Raw genomic sequence first — 19,994 nt, forward strand, 5'->3', positions numbered from 1 at the left:
ATGTAACACGAGGGTAACAACGGGAATGGTAAAAAAAAGAAGGCCCTGATGATGGGGAGTGGGGTCACCTCCTGCAACTCACCTGAGTCTGTACCCTATACTCCCTAACGTCTCTATACGGGTGCTTCCCCCCGTTATCATCATGTGCCTACGCCTTTGCTAAGCCTGGCTAGTGAGAAGGTTGGCGAGAGCAGTATTCTCACCATTGCAATACTACAACACATAGGTAAATGAGACAGAGGGAAAATAGACACAAAAAGGAAAAAGACTTCAAACTCTTCCAATGCAGCTAAACACCACAGCTGCAATAGTCACAACTCCTCAGCTTCTTCCAGAGACAGACTCCTTTCAAAGACGTCAGCATGGAATGAGAATCTATAACTGGCATCAGATGGTAAAATAAATTACTTTTTATATTGAAGGGGAGTGGTCACAAAAGAGATGCACCTGAGTTTAACCCTACAAAGCATAGCCAGATTGGAAAGCGTTTTTAACCCTTACAGCATTAAAACAAAGTAGATTGACTCAAATAATGTTGTAGACCTATGAACAATAAGGTGCTGTGACCTTCTGATCCCAGACTCACCAGAGGTCTCTTCAGAGCAGGACACACTCATGACACATTATCCATAAATTCATTCATAGTCAAGTTCATTTTTTCTTGTTCCGTATTGGAGATCTTTTCATATCCTTCTTATTGGTTCTCCTTTTTCGCTTTCTTTTTCTGAATCCTGAATTTCTCTGAATGATGTATTAGAATGAACATTTTCTCTTTAAATTATCAGGATTACAGTCTGAGGCCCTGTGCGCACTTACCGGATTTTGCCGCGGATTTTGCCGCGGATTTTCTGCGGATTTGCTGCATGTTTCGCTGCAGAAAATGTTCATAACATCTCTGCAGTGATTCACCAGCAAAACCTATGGGAAAAAAAAATCCTGTGCGCACTAGGCAGAATTTGACTTCTTTTCCGCACATCTCTGCGGGATTTCACTCCATTGACTGTAATGTAATCGTGAAATCCGTAGGGAATAACGTAGGCAGCAAATTCTGTGCGGTTCACTGCGTTTTCCTGCGTTATTCCCTGCGGTATTTCGCGGTTTACATGCAGTAATGTACATCGCCTGTCTGCGGTTTTGCAGGGAAGTGATGTCATGACAGGAAGAGGAAGCGGAGCAGAGAGTAAACACACAGATCACACTCACACACAGACATCACAGACATAGAACACATAGACACAGACATATAAAATACACATAGAAAGCGAACGGAAATATAGAAAAAAAACACGTGGGCTCCGCTGTATATTTACCGTCCAGCTGAGGTAAGCACACAGTGGCGGCCCAGTATTCTTAGGCTGGGGAGGGAGCGGGGCAGGGTTAATGTCCCCCGCCTCCCTCCCACCTCCCGCAGCCGAGAATATCAGCCGCAGCTGCCCCGGGACTGTCGCATGCATTATGCGGCAGAACCGGAGTGTCCCCAGCTCTTCCTGCTGTCGTGATGCAGTGGCAGTCAGGGTAATACAAGGAGTTAATGGCGGCGGATCGCCGCCACTAAGTCCAGGCTTGATCATGGCAGCGTCTATGGGACAGCTGACATGATCAACCCGTAAGTAAAGTGAAAAAACACACACACCGAAAAATCCTTTATTTTAAATAAAACACAAATAAGCCTCGTTCATCCTTTTATTAACCCCTCCCGAAACAAAGCTCAGACGTAATCCACAGCTCCGGCGTAATCCACAGGTCCTGCGCTGCTTACATCCAGCCGCGACTGACACTGTCACAGAGCTGTATGCAGCCTCGCAGCGAGACAGCAGAGGTAACCACAGGGCATTTCCCACGGCCGGTAATGTGAACTAACTACCGACCGTGAGAATTGCAGCAATCTGTCCTCTATCCCTCTATCTATCTATCCCTCTATCTATCTATCCCTCTATCTATCTATCTATCTGTCCCTCTATCTATCTATCTATCTATCTATCTATCTATCTATCTATCTATCTATCTATCTATCCCTCTATCTATCTATCTCTATCCCTCTATCTATCTATCTGTCACTCTATCTATCTATCTATCTATCCCTCTATCTATCTATCCCTCTATCTATCTATCTATCTATCCCTCTATCTATCTATCCCTCTATCTATCTATCTATCTATCCCTCTATCTATCTATCTGTCCCTCTATCTATCTATCCCTCTATCTATCTATCTATCTATCTATCTATCTATCTATCTATCTATCACTCTATCTATCTATCTCTCTATCTATCTATCCCTCTATCTGTCTATCTATCTATTTATCTATCTCTCTATCTATCTGTCCCTCTATCTATCTATCTATCTATCTATCTATCCCTCTATCTATCTATCTATCTATCTATCTATCTATCCCTCTATCTATCCCTCTATCTATCCCTCTATCTATCCATCTATCTATCTATCTATCCCTCTATCTATCCCTCTATCTATCTATCTATCTCTCTATCTATGTGTCCCTCTATCTATCTATCTATCTATCTATCTATCCCTCTATCTATCTATCTATCTATCTATCTATCTATCTATCTATCCCTCTATCTGTCCCTCTATCTAGCTATCTATCCCTCTATCTATCTATCTGTCCCTCTATCTATCTGTCCCTCTATCTATCTATCTATCTATCTATCTATCTATCTATCTATCTATCTATCCATGTAGCTATCTATCCATGTATCTATCCATCTATCTATCTATCTATCTATCTATCTATCCCTCTATCTATCTATCTATCCCTCTATCTATCTATCTATCTATCTATCTATCCCTCTATCTATCCCTCTATCTATCTATCTATCTATCTATCTATCTATCTATCTATCCATGTAGCTATCTATCCATGTATCTATCTATCTATCTATCCCTCTATCTATCTATCTATCCCTCTATCTATTCTTCTTTCTGTCTTTATTTATCTATCTATCTCAGAAGGAAATGATTTTTTTTTTCTTTTTCAATGTGCTTTATTGCATTGAATGCAGTAAAGCACATGTACCAACCCGCACGCGGCAATACCGCGGCAATACCGCGAACAATACCGCGGTAAAACCGTGGCAAACCGCATGATCGTACACACACGACTCCGCTCCCTACACACACGGCTCCGCTCAGCACACCTCGTACACACACGTCTCCGCTCCGTACACCTCGTACACACACGGCTCCGCTCCGTACACCTCGTACACACACGGCTCCGCTCCGTACACCTCGTACACACACGGCTCTGCTCTGTACACCTCGTACACACACGGCCCTGCTCCGTACACCTCGTACACACACGGCTCCGCTCAGCACACCTCGTACACACACGTCTCCGCTCCGTACACCTCGTACACACACGGCTCCGCTCCGTACACCTCGTACACACACGTCTCCACTCCGTACACCTCGTACACACACGGCTCCGCTCCGTACACCTCGTACACACACGGCTCCGCTCCGTACACCTCGTACACACACGGCTCTGCTCTGTACACCTCGTACACACACGGCCCTGCTCCGTACACCTCGTACACACACGGCTCCGCTCAGCACACCTCGTACACACACGGCTCCGCTCCGTACACCTCGTACACACACGGCTCCGCTCCGTACACCTCGTACACACACGGATCCGCTCCGTACACCTCGTACACACACGGCTCTGCTCCGTACACCTCGTACACACTCGGCTCTGCTACATCCACACTGTAAACCCCTCCTGACCCCACACATAAACGTCCCCTCATCCAGCACCATGACAACCAGCACAGCAGAGTCCTGCATACACTGAGGAGCTGATCATGTGACCCCTGACTCCTCCCCTCCATGTGACATCATCCAAATTTTTAGGCCACGCCCCCTAACCACACCCATTTCACAGTCACGCCCATATCCACTCCCCATCCACACCCATTCAGCACAAACACGCAGGCAGCCGGCGGGCCTCCAGCACGGACACGCAGGCAGCCGGCGGGCCTCCAGCACGGACACGCAGGCAGCCGGCGGGCCTCCAGCACGGACACGCAGGCAGCCGGCGGGCCTCCAGCACGGACACGCAGGCAGCCGGCGGGCCTCCAGCACGGACACGCAGGCAGCCACAGTGAGGCGGCCGGTCGCCTTCACAGACAGGCGGCCGGCCGCCTTCACAGACAGGCGGCGGGCCGCCCGCACAGAGAGGCGGCCAGCCGCCCGCAGAGAGAGGCGGCCGGCCGCCCGCAGAATGAGGCGGCGGGCCGCCCGCACAGACAGGCGGCGGGGGGCGCCCGCACAGACAGGCGGCAGGGGGGCGCCCGCACAGACAGGTGGCGGGCCGACCGCACAGACAGGCGGCCGGCCGACCGCACAGACAGGCTCCGGCCGGGGGTGAGGGGGGAGGGAGGGAAATCAGCGCTGGGGAGATTAGTTTACTGTACCAGCAGCAGCACAGGCAGCGCTCCTCTCTATGCCACGTCTACTAGGATGGTAGGAGGGAAAAGCAGGGAGGCGGAGAGAGAGTGGGTGGGCGGAGCCCGGGAGCCGGCCGTCCCGCCCGTGGCAACGGGACAAACAACGTAAAGCGTGAAAGTCCCGCTGTATCCGGGACGGTTGGGAGGTATGCAGCATGTTAGAATGTGTATATAAGATCCTACTGGTGGTGGCCGCAGCTTATAGGCCCCAAATCTGGTGACAGGTTCCCTTTAAAGTGAACCTGTCAGGTGCAATATGCACTCAGAGCCAGGAGCAGTTCTGGGTACATATTGCTAATCCCTGCCTAACCGTCCCTGTATACACTAGCATAGATAAAGAGATCAAGAACAAATATTTTTAAAGATCTTATATCTTATGCTAATGAGCGCGGGGACTAGTCACAAGGGCGTTACTTCACTTGGCTAGTCGGCTCGCATAGCATGTTAGCATGTTATTACGCCCCTGTGTGAGTACTAATACGCTATGTGAGCCGACTAGCCAAGTGAAGTAACGCCCTTGGGACTAGTCCCCGCGCTAATTAGCATAAGATATAAGCTCTTTAAAAATACTTTTTCTATAGATGCCTTTATCTATGCTAGTGTATACAGGGACAGTTAGGCAGGGAATAGCAATATACACCCAGAACTGCTCCTGGCTCTGAGTGCAGATTGCACCTGATAGGTTCCCTTTAAAGGGAAACTGTCACCAGAAATTTAGCAAAAAAAATAAAAGATTCCCCTCTGCAGCTCCTGGGCTGCATTCTGGAAAGGTTCCTGTTGCTATTGTGCCCCCTTTGAGACCTAAAATAATACTTTATGAAGTCTTACCTTTTTGTATGCAAATCTGTTTTTATGGTCACGGGGGCGGGCTGCCTGGCGTCCGTTATTCCCCCTCCTGCCGTTGTACGCCGTCCCCCATTGCTCATTTCCATACATGAGGACGCCTTCCTCATGTAACTGTCCTCCTGAAGTTTTGTGCATGCCCAGTGCCACTCTCGCCGGACTGAGCACTGTGCAAAGTGTGAACGCTTTTGAGGTGATTGCGCAGGCGCGAGATTATGGGCGGCGCTGTGATTGTCATCAGCAGCGTCATCCAAGTACCCGCCCATAATCTCGTGCCCGCGCTTCTCACTCTGCCTCCACCGTTATGCGCAAGCACTGGCCATATGAACCACGTTACCTATTACCATGAGCGCGAGATTATGGGCGGCGCTGTGATTGTCATCAGCAGCGTCAAGTACCCACCCATAATCTCGTGCCCACACTTCTCACTCTGCCTCCACCGTTATGCGCAAGCACTGGCCATATGAACCACGTTACCTATTACCGTGGGCGCGAGATTATGGGCGGCGCTGTGATTGTCATCAGCAAAGTCATCCAAGTACCTGCCCATAATCTCGTGCCCGCGCTTCTCACTCTGCCTCCACCGTTATGCGCAAGCACTGGCCATATGAACCATGTTACCTATTACCGTGGGCGCGAGATTATGGGCGGCGCTGTGATTGTCATCAGCAAAGTCATCCAAGTACCCGCCCATAATCTCGTGCCCGCGCTTCTCACTCTGCCTCCACCGTTATGCGCAAGCACTGGCCATATGAACCACGTTACCTATTACCATGGGCGCGAGATTATGGGCGGCGCTGTGATTGTCATCAGCAAAGTCATCCAAGTACCCGCCCATAATCTCGTGCAAGCGGTAATAGGTAACATGGTTCATATGGCCAGCACTTGCGCATAACGGTGGAGTCAGAGGGAAAAGTGCGGGCACGAGATTATGGGCGGGTACTTGGTTAACGCTGCTGATGACAATCACAGCGCCGCCCATAATCTCGTGCCTGCGCAATCACCTGAAAAAGCGTTCACATGCGCAAAACTTCGGGAGGACAGTTACATGAGGAAGGCGTTCTTGTGTATGTAAATGAGTAATGGGGGACTGCGTAAAGCGGCAGGAGGGGGAATAACGGACGCCAGACAGCCCGCCCCCGTGACCATAAAAACACATTTGCATACAAAAAGGTAAGACTTCATAAAGTATTTTTGTAGGTCTCAAAGGGGGCACAATAACAACAGGAACCTTTCCAGAAGCAGCCCAGGAGCTGCAGAGGGGAATCTATTACTTTCATTGTGAAATTTCTGCTGACATGTTCCCTTTAACTGGTAGGGGAGCCAGGATAAAGCAGAGCTGAAGCTGTTGGGAAGCTAGGACCCAGCAGCTCCACAGGCAGGAGACCACTGATGGTAAGCTAATAGAAGCCTGCAGATGCCACTCTGCTGCATAGGTTATTACTGGCCAGTGCTATCTGCAGGAGATAAGTGCTGATTGCACGGTCTCCTCAGCGTCCTGACTCCCCGCGTGTCTGCAGCAGTGAGAAGCCGCACACGGGGAATCAGAGAACAGCTGCAGACAAACGCAGGCTCCAGGACTGGGGGGGTCGGCTCTGGGGGAGGGGGGATCGCTCTGCTGCAGGGAGGGGTCGCTCTGCTGCAGGGGGTGATTCATACCTCAGCAGCAGTCACAGGAGTAGGTGCGCGGTCGGCTCTGTAATGAATAGAAGGGAGAAACAGCGAGGCGGGGCTACAGTGGGTGGGTGGAGCCGGGATAAACAGCCTCACGGGCGGGACCCGGGATCAAAGGCTCAGAAGAGGGATTGTCCCCCTGTATCCGGGACGGTTGGGAGGTATGAATAAGGGGAACATATAATGAGAACATTCTGGGGAACATTATACTGTAGGGGGCAGAAAGGGGCGAGGACTGAAGGCGGGAAGGGGCCGAGGGCAGAAAGGGACTGAGGACTGAGGGCAGAAAGGGGCCGAGGACTGAGGGCAGAAAGGGGCCGAGGACTGAGGGCAGAAAGGGGCCGAGGACTGAGGGCAGAAAGGGGCCGAGGACTGAGGGCAGAAAGGGGCCGGGGACTGAGGGCAGAAAGGGGCCGGGGACTGAGGGCAGAAAGGGGCCAAGGACTGAGGGCAGAAAGGGGCCGGGGACTGAGGGCAGAAGGGCAGAAAGGGGCCGGGGACTGAGGGCAGAAAGGGGCTGAGGACTGAGGGCAGAAAGGGGCCGGGGACTGAGGGCAGAAGGGCAGAAAGGGGCCGGGGACTGAGGGCAGAAAGGGGCCGAGGACTGAGGGCAGACGGGTTTCCTCACTTCCGGCCTCTCATAGTTGGGGCGTTTGTATCTAACAGAGGAAAAAGAATAAAAACCTCACGATTCATAGAAATCAGAGAGAGAAAAACTCCAAGAAAGTCTCAGAGCTGAAGGGGTTAATGCCGCCTGCCCCAGTAATGGGGAATCTCCACACACCTCCACCTGCAGAGCCGCACACTAGATATATGGCTGCTCTGTGCTTACAGGACCTGTGATGATGTCACATGGAGGGGAGGAGTCAGGGGTCACATGATCAGCTCTTCAGTATACTCCTATATTGGCGTGTACACACTGGATGAGGCGCGGTGTCAGTGGACGGTTATAGAAAACCACTGTTGCATATGTATGTGACCCCTGTTGCGTATGTATGTGACCCCTGTTGCGTATGTTTGTGACCCCTTCAAATTCATTTCAATCTTTGCTAAATTGAATTCTTTATTGATGAGTTCAGGTGAGGAGAAGATTTATTGAGCGACTTTAGAAGAAAAACATTTGGACTTGATCGGTCTTGTTCACAATTCGCTGAAAATGTGTGTACGACGTATATGGAGCAGAGCCGCATGTGTACGATGTGTATTGAACAGTGCTATGTGTAGTAGTGGAGCTGTGTATGTAGCGGAGCCGGGGGTGCACAATGTATATGTAGCGGAGCCATGTGTACATAGTGTATGTAGCGGATACCCGCTTTTACCACTTTATTAATCCCCAAAACACCTGTGCAAGTCCAACATAATCCACATGAGATTACACAACGATTCAAGCTCTGCTACATGTAGTCACAGCACGTGATCATGGCACATGACCACCCGCTGTGAGGTTCAGGCAGAAACTGAGCAGCGATCAGTGGTGACGTCACTCAGGTTAGCCGTGGTCACAGCTGGAGGTTGCCACTGTCCCCCACTTGTGACAGCAGGTAACTTGACCTCAGGTGACTTCAGACTTCACCGCTCATCACGCAACTCACTCAGTCTCTGCCTAAACATCACAGTATACGTAGGAAATACTGTGGATAAAAGCGCAGGACAGGGTCTTACCTTGGCTTATCTGTTACCTTACCTGGTAATTTCATTAACCTATAAGGGTTGTGCCAGTCACAACTCCTAAATGCACATAAAGGATGGTGGCAGCGAAAGCGAATTCAGACGTAACGGGGGAAAGATCGGGTGTATGCCGCGCTATCACCAGAAAATCAGATGTTGATTATTTCATCTTCTTATGCTGTTATTCAGGTCGACGTGTTTCAGAGAACTCAGTCTCCTTCATCAGGACATCAAGGAAAAATCAACAGTCTACTACAGAGGAAAGAACCTATATATATATATATATATATATGTATATATATATATATACATACAGATACGTCAGAGGATCGGCCGCTGTATGTCAAATACTGGCGGGACAATTGTTAAAAATAGGATTTGACGTATATTATGCTTAGCCAGTATATAATGATTGAAGAGAAATATAGGTGCAAATCATATGTGGGTTTATTCAATAAAGGTTAAAAAATCATTACAGGAAAATCATGCTTGGCTTTAGTTAGAATTGAGTTAAGAGAGAAAAAGATAGAGAAAGAGTCCATTATCTTACATAGCTGTGATGTTATGCAGGCAGTCTTCCATCTGGTTGAGAATGGTCCGCATTCCAAACTCTATGAAATGTGGTCAAGCTAAAATACATTTCAACACACCCTCCTTTCCTCACTTGTGTCTTTACATAGCTTTAAACATGTCTTCAAAAACCTAATATAACTCATTCTCAGTTTTAGCCCATGCATCAAGTCATTGTCACGTGGTCCTAAATCTGCACACGTAGTGTCCTGCGCAGAACAGGTTTTCCAAAACCAGCTAGTTGACCTTTGACCTAAAGAATGTATAGAAGGCTTTGAGGCTAGTTGACCTTTGACCTAAAGTAATGCTTAGAAGGGCTTCAATGCTAATTCCAGTCCATCGCTAAGAAACCACATAGAAAAATAGCACTGAGTTGTCAGCCAGGTTTGATTTAATCATGTCAGATGCTAGCTAGAAGTTCTCCAACCTCACAAACACACTTCATACAAGCTAAGGCCTGTGATTACTATACATACATTATAAGAATGTATGTAGAGATATTATGGAATAAATAACTATCATAATAACTCATTATTTTACAACAATCGACTTATCAAATAACGGCAACAAGATTTAAAACATAATGTATTAAAAGACAACTTAAAAGTCCTGGACGTGTAACAAATATTGAAACAATATAGAAATTACAAAACAAAAAGCAAAAAGGAAAAAGAGAAAAAGAATAATACAAAAATATTTTTTGGAAATATAACAGAATGCAGAGAGTCTAGAACTGTGGGATTTACTGGGGATTGTAGTAATACACTGGCTGGAGGCGCTATATAGGGGATCATGGTAAACAATGCGAAGATAAGAAAGGTTATGGTATTTATTGTGTTAAAAAATGGGAGAGGTTGTGTTGAAAAACTAAATTGATGATGATATTACAGAAATAGAAAAAAAAAACAAAAATAATTAAAAACTTTGAATCTCACAATCGTGTATTATTTATCAAAGGGGAAAAGGCGAAAACTGAAGAAAAATAAAAAATTGCGTGTGTATAGTGACGGGTTGTGCAAAAATTGATATGCAGTGCGAATGTTCAGAGACCACGAGCAGGAAAGCCCTTATGGGTAAGAAGTGTCGAGAGGTTTCATATAGTAGTGCAGACATAATATACAGTGTGTGTGCAGAGACCGCATGCGGCAATCGTACATATGAGGTTAATGTACTAGAAGGAGTTCATATAAGCAACAAAAGCAATATGGGTGAACATTTAAAAAATTTCTTTTTGTATAAGGACCCTAAACAGATCCAGTTAGAAGCCATGGAGGTGGCGGTCCGCCTGCGGGTTTTCATGTTGTGAAATACAGATGATGCCGCTCAGGAAGCAATGAAGAAAAATCCATGGAGGAAAGTAATTAATGAACATTTCTTCAGTTTTAAAAACAAAAAGGAATGTTGAAATAATGAATTTTAATTGAATTAAATAATATTAGTTATTGGTGGGGAGTGTTGATGTGCACCATATATTTGTATTCCTTAGTATAGTGATTCTAGCTGTGAAGGTTCAGAAAGCGAGTGCCAGAGCAAAGCAGGAGTGCGCATGCGTGAGTGGTAACAGGAGTTCAGGTCCGTGGGAAAGAACCACACCGCACATGCGTGGGGGTTAAAATAGTCCAGACTGTGGTAATTACCTCACTGCGTCTGCGCAGATTACGGAAAGTTCACAAGCTTCAAACGAGAAGCCCTCCCGCATGACTAGTATGAAGGACAGTGCCGGAATAACCACACACAGGACCCCATAATCACGCACTCCATCCCTCAATTAGAAACATGAATCATTAACATCAATCATATACAATTTACAGTTATATAAATGTATAAATATAAACATTATTAAAATGAAACATATTTAAAAGTCGGGACCTGAATTAAGATAATATAAAATTAATATAATATAAATAAATAATATAAAACCAAGAAATCTATTAAATTGAATAAAAATATATTGATAAAATAATATTAATAACACGGATCTGTCACCTCATTTAAACCAAAGTGTTTAATTTGTATATCCAGAATGTTTCTTTAGTACTTAAAACCTCCACTCTATTAGGGTTATTAGGAGGGTTCTGTTCGACAGGGTCACCCTTGTTGAGGAGAGCCATAAGATGAAATACTTAATTAACCTCTTGACAAGGGATTGTGGGAAATATGTCGATTTGCCTTACATAATTCAGGTTTCAGATCATATACATGACACAGATATAAAGGTGGCTGTCATTGCCTGTTTCTCCACACCTTGCCTGGAATGCAAGGAATGTCCAGGTGTAAGAAGATACCATATAAGAGAAGACCAACCCAAAGATCAGATGACATTACAGACCAAACCATCCAGCATGGATCCACCAGATGACGTCCCTCCCATCACCATCACCATGGATCCATCCAATGATGTCATAGACCCGCCTACAATGACGCCTACCAATCAGCTCATGGACTAACACATTGTTCGACCCACTGACCAATGAACACATCCGGACATGCCCCTTTGCAAGGTTATATCAGAGCAAGCTCAGTTGTAATAAAGCAGAGCATGGGCTGACTTCTGTCGAGGAAAGATGAATATCCGACTGTGTCTGATCTCATTTTTCAAGCATGCACTCGATCCACACCAATTAGACCAGGCAGTAGGCAACTAGTGATCTCTGGTTAAGAGTTCACCTTAACATTATTGGTGCCCAACGTGGAGCCAATAGACGGAGACACCTGAAATCCTGATGAACCGGCAACTGGAATGGCATGACGTGCTGGACACCCCAGGAAATTGATCACTTCCAAACGAGAGTACGGTAGGTCTGCTGATTTTTCATAATCTGTAGTCTTCCCGTGGTCTCGGTGGGGTGTGTGGCACTGATTGCCTGACTGTGTCCGGTTTGTGGGGGTATCTGTTGACGGGCAGACGGGTCTCACGGCTATTGGCCATATTAATCTCGGAAGAACCGTGACATATTCAGTTGCCTGCTGCCTGTTGTGTATTTGTGAAGAGGGGAAATTAAGAGAGCATGTGGGTTTGTGAGTTCTGTTAGTTGTCGCCTGTGATATGGTTTGTGGTTCTAGTGGAGACTTAAGTAGTTAATACGGTTTGGTACAAGACCTAGAGATATAGCGCAGGTTTTAATTGGTCAGGTTAGGCACGTGTTTTTCACGGGCTCTCAAATTTGTTGATATGTTAAAGGATTTTGTCTGTGGTATAGTATACGGTTGTCGCCTGTGGTACAGTTTATGGCTCTGTAAGGAAATACGTGGGACTGCTGGTACGTGGTAATCTTGGGGCCTAGCGCAGTTTAGCGTGAAATGGCTGGTACGGATACCATTGGGGCATAGTGTTTAAGTTGCGCATTGTGGCTGGTACGTGGTAGTCTTGGGGCCTAACGCTGGACGTGAAATGGCTGGTACGGATACCATTGGGGCTTAGCGCAAGCTTGGGTGATATAATTGGTATGAGGTGTCTTGGGGTCTAGAAAAAGCGCTGGACGTGAATCGGCTGGTACGGGCACCTTGTAGCCAGGGGTGACACCATTTGTGTCTTTATAAATTACGGACCATGTAGAAACTGGGCAGGGACACCGTGACGAGGCGCCTGCTGCAGAATTAACAAAACTTTACTTAGTGTTCAAGTTGTGTGTCAGTTGTGAGTCATCTACTCCTGTGTTTGTTTGTTGGTTTTGTTGGTGTTGTTTATCTTGAGAGAAAGATGGAGAAATTGATGAAGTTGTGTGTAGTTGTGGTCGGGAAAAATCCGGATGAGTGGACTGGGTTGAGATGTGGGGACTCTAGGCTGCAATCCTGTGATAAACCATGTGCTAGTCATGGAGGCAGACATTTTAGGTAAGAATTTAAAATGGTGGACGAAGCACATGGCTACAGCATGATTGAGACAAAGAAAACAAAGTTAGTCAGGGGTTTGTGTGAAGAAGACCATGTGCTCTGTAAATGTTTGAGCAATGGATTGGATGGAGTACTATATACTTAGACCGAAAAATAAGTGTTTATATCTATAATTAGACTTAGATCTAGGACATATGTGTGTGTATAAATATATATATATATGTATAAGTACAGACTATAGAAAATGGGGAGACAGAGTTTGAGCAGATGTGAGGTCAGTTTTCCCTTTTCTCTGCCACATGTTCCTACAGATTTTAAAATGGTGGATGAAGCACATGGCTGAATGGAGTAGTACATACTTAGACAGAAAAATTAGTGATTTTAACTGTAGTTGGACCAGGACTGTGGATATGTAAATCTGTGTGTATATGTATAGAGTATGGAATATAGGCAGGAAGGATAATTGGTTAAACTTGTAAGTTTAGCAGAAGTAAAATCAGTTTCTCCCTTCCCCCTCTCACGTGGTTCAACCGCCCTTACCCAAAGAAGCCATGTGCTATTCTGGCAGTGGCCATTTTGTTAGTAAATCTGTATGGAGCCCTCCAGTGAAGTTGACAAAACTGCTCTCACTGAATAACCTATGAAGTGTTAGTAAATGTTTATAGTACTAAAAGATGGAATATTGAATGATTGGGTAGTTGTAGAAGACACTTAATATAGATCCAGTGTGCAGGTTGGATTGAGTCAGGACAGTCACAAGGAGCAATATCTTATTAATTAGTAAGCAAAATTAAAAAAAAAAACAAAAAAAAAAAAACAAAAAACCTTTAAATAACGTACCTTTGCAGTAGAGGTCATGATAAAGAAGTAAATAATAAATATTTCCGTTATGGATCTGATAGATTTATCCTGAGAGTTGCATGTTTTAAAAAATAAAAAATAAATCAACAGAAGAAGGGAAATTTGACTAGTCTCCTGCAGCTGAAGAAGCCTCTTTCCATCTGGTTTTGGGGGGGAGGAGCAATCTTAAAAACTTGTGGAACAGGGTTTTTTGTCTCCCCTTGGAACCTATTGTGGGCCTGCTGTGAAAGGAGAGAGCAGCCCTAACATGGTCATGTTTCTTTTAAAAAAAAAAAAAAAAAAAAAAGAGGGCTTTCTGCCTTTAATTCATTGTAAAGTGTATCAGAAAACATTATTGAAACTAGTTTTTTATTTTACTAATTTTATCCCAAAGAAATAAAAGTTAACTGTGGACATGTTTAGATTCATTGATAGCTTTTCAAGCATAGAAGTCTGTTAGATGATTTTTCTATGGCAAATCAACATTTTGTTTTCCCACATGGCCAGTTTATTTGTTCTAGATTCTTTTATCCCTTCAAGTTATAGGACAGTATCACAGAGATGCTGATAATGTCCTCAATGATTCAAAAATGAACGCCCCTACATCCAATATCCAAAGGTGTGCTACGTTATTATAGTTAATAATAATATAATAATAATTTATTAATATATTTATTAATTATTACAATAATTTGTTTTAAGGAATGTGGATGATTTATGGCATTCTGTGTTTTATATTTAATGTATTGAATAATCTGCTTTCTTTTTATAGAAAGAATGATTGCAGTGCAGATTTCTGTGGTTCAAGCAAAGGTTATAAAAGCCATTGAAAGGGTTTTCCATTATTAAGTTACAGATAAAAACAATATTTCTGCTGTTCCTGATTAGGTACAATCTACACAATGTGACTTGTATGCCTAAATGTAGAGCTCCGGGCCACACACTTTTTGAATCTAATTATGTTTTGGATAATAGATTCAAAAAGGGGGGGGAGGATGATGTGGAAAGTCACACTTATTATTTAAGGTTTTAATTTGTTCATCGATTGGGTTTTTCTATTAAGTTGTCTTTATATTTTTATCTGTAAGGAGGATTTAGCAGACAGACATATATCTCATGATTGCTCTGATGTAACAAGAATTGTCAGGTTTTGAACATGTCTCAGATGAGCCCATTGCTAATGCAGATTTTGAGTTTTTCCGTAGATGGATCCAGATACCAAGATGCTGGTTGATTCTGCACTGGATATGCTGAGGTTACGCAACATGAGGTATTAAAAATCAAACCACTCCTCTCTCATCGGAATAGGAGAATGAGATGAAGATTTGCGATCACTGTGGTTTGTAGAGCAGAAAGGGGTAAGATAGTCAAAATGTGGATATAGGCAGCAGCCGGAGGAGATGCTTGCACAGGTGCACAACAAAGAAGCAGTGAATGGGCCTAGAGTTGAGAGTCCAATGCAGACCAGTACCTCGGTGGCTCCTGTCACGTCGTCCGTGACATTGGTCACTCCTTGTGTTCTTAAATCCTTACAGGAACAAGCGATTCAGCAAGGAACGGAGTGTGAGACGCAGGGAGCCAGTGACTGAGGAAGGTCTGTGGATAAAGGGCGGTAAGCTTTCTCTGCCGTGAGCGTTCTACTCAATAATGGCCCAGGTAACCCATGTGACAAAGGTGTTGGGATGGACAAGATATGGGCGGCACCACTGCTTCAGTACCCAGGTGGCCAGACACATCCAGTCTTGTAAGACGTGTGCCTATTAAGGTAGAAAAACTGTAAAGACCTCGTAGAAACACTCCCCTCATCCGCTCTACTGCTCCGGTGATTGCAGATTAGTCATATACATCTACCATGAGTAGGTTTATATGAGTTTTGTGCGTGTTGAGTGAATTTCTTTTCAGGCCTGCTCTGAAACATATCCAGTGTGGAAAACGTTACTGCTGAAAAACTCATGGTGCTGGTGGTATGTAAAGATGGAGTTCCTAAAAAGCGGTAAAAGAACATATTCTATAGCAGAGGTCACTATAGAAATCAGTACCTGATGAACCCATCTGCCATTGTGAAGGGAGAAACGCGTTGGGCTTCTTTCAAGCTAAGTGTCTGACAAATATGCGTTTATTTTATTAGCCTGAGTGTGAATTGGACAGTGGAGGGTCTGTGATCAGACAAGATCTCCTCATGACTTTACCTGGCCTTATTATTATATTGATACAGTGGGTACATGTTATACATGTGAGATATTTAACTTATTTTAGGGTTTGGTCCTTCAATTTTGCTGTATCATATTGATTTAAGCTACCAAACAGCTATGTAAAATACAGAGTGTGAATATTTTATGTTTGGGAATGAATTGGATATATATAATTGCATATTGACGCCTCTTTATCCCCTGTATCTCACGGTTTCTATATTTCCTCACTGACATTAGCAGCACGTATTAGCTTAGCAGTGTAGGGATAGGGAGGGTGAGCCGTCGGTGAGTGGGGGCGCCAATTCGCCTTATAGGGTGCCGACCTCCGCTGCGAGGTAGGGAGAGTTTAGGGCTATGGCCCCAATCCCTGCCCCCTCCTTTATTGGAATATTTAATTGTGTCTATAGTCACATGGGTGTATGTTGTTTAAAATTTTAATGATTATAACATAAAAATGTAACGATCCCCAAGATAATGGTGGACGCTGCAAATCATGTAACAAATTTTCCTTTTTCTTAATAATTACATCTTTATATAAGATATTTTTGGTTTAGCACCTACAATGTGATTATATTTCTTAGAAACTTTAGATACAGTGTGATATCTTGACCAGTGATGTACGAGCCGTATACAACTGCCTATATAGTGTGTTAAACATGTGTATCCTCCAATTCCAGACCCTAAATCAGTGTCAGGAGCACGTGGTCTCCAGCCAGGAGACTGGGTGATCCTAAAAAGACAAGTCAGAATGAGCCATGAGTCAGAATCAGATGGGCCGATCCAGCTTTTCCCAACCACAGCGACTTCCATGAAGCTTGAGAGAAAACCCATCTGGAGACAACAACCGCTGTAAAGAAAGACCTCAGAATTAGAATTAGTAGATCCATACTGTTTTTATAACATTGCTATTTCAATACTACGGTTCCCAAACCTTACATTAATCCTACAATTAACTCATAGTATATATACTCAAAGAAATATTCAAAAAATATTTTCCAAGTGGATTCAATATCACTTTTATTAATTTTGTTTTTTTGTTTTTTATATTTTTTGGATACACAAAGTGCAAAAAGTGCAGCATAAAAACAAACTGTACATTTGGGTAAACAGAAAAAACAGGACAGTGCGACCCAAGCAACAGGCAATAATCAGAACAATTCGTATAATGATCTTATATGCAGCATTCACAAGAGCAATATAAATATATGTACATATAGCGGTACCCAGGGATATGTAACCCTAGATTAAAGTGCTTATTTATAGTGCTATTAGTCAAATGACATATTTCATATTATTGCACCTCAATCGTATTGCACATATCCCACCATGTGCAATATAACATATATAAAAAAAATTGATTTGGATACAGCGCTTAGCTATAGTATACGTGTAGCTATTATAGAAATATTGCACATTTCCCATTATTCAGAGGTAAATCTTCAATGGGCAAAACCATGGTACAAATTCATACTAAACACCATGCTCATTATGAATGCTAGCCAGTGCGGCTTAGAAAACCAGCAGGGTGAAAGGATCATATATCCCTGCACAGAAATATTAGCATTTATGCCAAGCCTCCCGGTCTAGTCACAATAACTGCTCATAGTTACAATATGGGGAGTTTAACCCCTGGAAAAACCACCTAGGGTTGATGTGCCAGGTCTCAGGTCGCACTGCCCCGCACCCCAACGCGTTTCGCCGGAGCTTCGTCCGGAGGTGCAGGGGCAGTGAAAGCCGGCTCCATAAATACCTTATTCCTAATGTGCTTGCAGCAGTAATGGCGCGCGCCGTCCAGTCACTTCCGCATTCTCTGACGCGGCCGGCGTCCAGGAAGTCCATCCCGCGCATGCGCGTAGGACCGGACAACCATTGGACGCCGAGCACGAAACAGAAGGGGGCCGTGACCTGGACAACGCGCGCACGCTCGCTGAGCACAGAGGATCCAGATGCCATTTTAAGTATGGGCAAATAGCAGGGCAAGCGCTCGTAGTATATCTTAATGTACAGGATCTTACTGTGTTTTAGACAGTACTTAATACGTAACAGCCATAACATAAGTATGTTTCATTGTTGTGAATCTCAGTCTATTATTCGCTCTCCAGGCCCTCCAGATTTGATCCAAAACAGCAAATTCGGATTGTTGTAAGTTGGGAACCAGTGATTAAATTCTATAAAGATACAAAATTTAAAACAAATTAAAAACAGAGATTAAAACAATCGGGATGAGGTATGCGGTACAGTATTGGCCAAACAACCACACAGTCGTGAACTACCTATATTTCAAAAAGGGCCTGAAGCTCACCATATCATTGAGCCCTTTAGGTTTGATAGTATCTAGGATGGTAATCCAGCGGATTTCCTTCTGGGCTAAGTTATTTTTAAGATCACCCCCTCTTACTCCAAGATGAACTTTATCGATTCCCCTAAATTTTAACAATCTCCAGTTACAGTTATGCTTTTCTCTGAAATGTTTTGGGATATTCTTCAACATGTCAATATCTTCATCTTTCTTCAACTTGGCAGCACTCTTGATATCCCGAATGTGCTCCAAAATCCTAGTCCTAAATTCCCTTGACGTCAAACCGACGTATATCAAGCCACAAGGGCAAACTTCCCAGTAAACAATGCCCGAGGACCGACAATTTATGAAGTGTAATATTTTGTATGTCTTTGTTCTTGAGGAATCATAAAATTCAAAACTTCTCTCCACCTGCGTACAAGCACTACAATCCCCACATGAATAACAACCCCATCTGGGGCCTCTATCAACCCCAAGAAAATATTTATGAGGAGATGGTATGTAGTGGCTTCGCACTATTAGGTCCCTGATTGTTTTAGAGCGCTTCGGTGTAATAGCTGGTCTGGGGGTCAGTACTGTAGCCAGATCACCATCGGACAACAAAATGGGCCAGTACTTCTCCAAGATGGTTGACATTTCCCGCCATTGAGCATGGTAAGGAGTTATATATCTCACCTTGTTGTCCTGCCCTCTCTGCGTTGGTCTCAAAAGTTGCTCTCTCGTGCTTTTTTGTGCCCGTAAGTATCCATCCTCTATTACTTCCGTTCTATAGTGACGAGAATGAAAACGTTTTTTTAGATCAGATGCTTGTACTTCAAAAAGTTCATTTGAGGAGCATATACGTTTCGCCCTCATAAACTGACCTGTTGGAATGGCCCTAATCGTTTGTGCTGGGTGAGAAGATTTTGCACTCAACAGTGCATTAACAGCGGTTTCTTTGCGGTGAATATCAGTTGTTAAATTCCCATTATCGTCCTTGGTGATCCTGACATCAAGATAGTCGATACTTTTATTACTAAAAACATAAGTAAATTTGATGTTATCCTCATTGTTATTTAGGTTTTCCATGAACCTCTCCAAATGGTGGACCCCCCCCTCCCATATGAAAAATACATCATCTATAAACCTTAGCCATAGATGAACTGTACCAGAAAATTCAGATGGGCCGATCCAGCTTTTCCCAACCACAGCGACTTCCATGAAGCTTGAGAGAAAACCCATCTGGAGACAACAGCCGCTGTAAAGAGTCCATCGTACCGGCAGAATGGGGGTCACAACACACATAGTGCTGGACTATCTCACATAGAACCTTATGGAGAATTTCTAGATTGGGGATGATACATGGGAAATAACCATAACCAAGGGAACAATGGGTACAGGAACATTATACAAATAAGGGCTCATGGTGGAAAAAACATTATCTGACCTGAACCAGCTCATTAGTTTAAGGATGTATGTGACTTTTTAAGGGTAACATACACTTACAGGTAACTGGTATTGTCTTATTTGTTGGTATTTGAAGCCGTAAAAGTGCTACTCTGTGTTACTGAAGGTAATCGGATCCATGCATAAGGGAAATCTTGTTAAAGGCCTCCTGGTGGTAGATTAG

The 19,994-nt window shown here is 44.3% G+C and overlaps 1 long non-coding RNA gene across 1 annotated transcript; it reads right to left on the reverse strand.

Annotated features, from left to right (window-relative positions):
- Positions 1-17,393: 17,393 nt before the first annotated feature.
- LOC142272108 (uncharacterized) lies at positions 17,394-19,397 on the reverse strand. Its single transcript, XR_012737040.1, has 3 exons — positions 19,249-19,397; positions 19,061-19,151; positions 17,394-18,254 (listed from the first exon to the last, which is right to left on the reverse strand). It is a non-coding gene; the product is annotated as an uncharacterized LOC142272108 (long non-coding RNA).
- Between the last annotated feature and the right edge of the window lie 597 nt (positions 19,398-19,994).

This window comes from Anomaloglossus baeobatrachus, unplaced genomic scaffold (genome assembly GCF_048569485.1).
Source record: "Anomaloglossus baeobatrachus isolate aAnoBae1 unplaced genomic scaffold, aAnoBae1.hap1 Scaffold_344, whole genome shotgun sequence".
Lineage (NCBI taxonomy): Eukaryota > Metazoa > Chordata > Amphibia > Anura > Aromobatidae > Anomaloglossus > Anomaloglossus baeobatrachus.